Genomic DNA, 833 nt, shown 5'->3' with positions numbered 1-833 from the left:
ATTGTCATTACTCCAGCAATCCTCATCAATGTGTCTCTACAAGCATTAAGGTTACTTGTTAATGTTCTGATTAACATATAATATTGATATGAGATCAACAATGCATATGTGATAGTCTCGCAATGTTACAGAAGGAGCGTCCCATGATATATATGTTGTTCATCTTTTCCCTAGCTCATTTCCCACAGTTCTTCAGTTCAGTAATTTGCTATATCAGTATTATTTCTTATATACTACGGATAGTGACTTTACCGTTACTTTTTCTCCGTATTTGAAGTTATTTTGACTTCAACCCTTTTCAAATTGCTATTACTATTTTCATTTGATCCTGAAAAAAATAAAAACTATTGTTCTGACAAAAATCCTAAGGATTTCATCAGTTAACGGTTTCGTTCTTTCTTTGGTAACTGTTCACATTGTGGTCATTTTGAGCTACTGTTACTTAAGTAACGGCCACTGATTTAAACCTGACGAGCCTGTGGTATCAAACAGCCCACAATTCTGATTACCCACATTTCTGCGTGGATTTTTCAGTTTGCACCGCCAGTCCCAAGACTTTTTCCCCCCTTTCTTATTCTGTAAATTCGAATTTCAAGGCCACAGCTCTTGTCCCTAGAAAGCCGTTTCTTAAGCGATAATACTCTTAGTTCCCTAGACCCATTTAGTCCCATTACTCTAGACAGGGGGCTTGTGCCCTTGCTACTGGGTGTCGGCCGGGGCAAGTACCTGGCTACCGAGGCACGGTCGCGATCCTCCTGCGACTTTTGACTACCCCAGGCCCTTACCCTAGTTGCCCGCTATTTAGCTCATTCCTCTGGATCCTGCTGCTTAAA

The sequence above is a fragment of the Mus caroli genome, chromosome 11 (assembly GCF_900094665.2).
Source record: "Mus caroli chromosome 11, CAROLI_EIJ_v1.1, whole genome shotgun sequence".
NCBI lineage: Eukaryota > Metazoa > Chordata > Mammalia > Rodentia > Muridae > Mus > Mus caroli.
The sequence above is the reverse complement of the archived record's forward strand: the minus strand, read 5'-3'. Positions refer to the sequence as shown.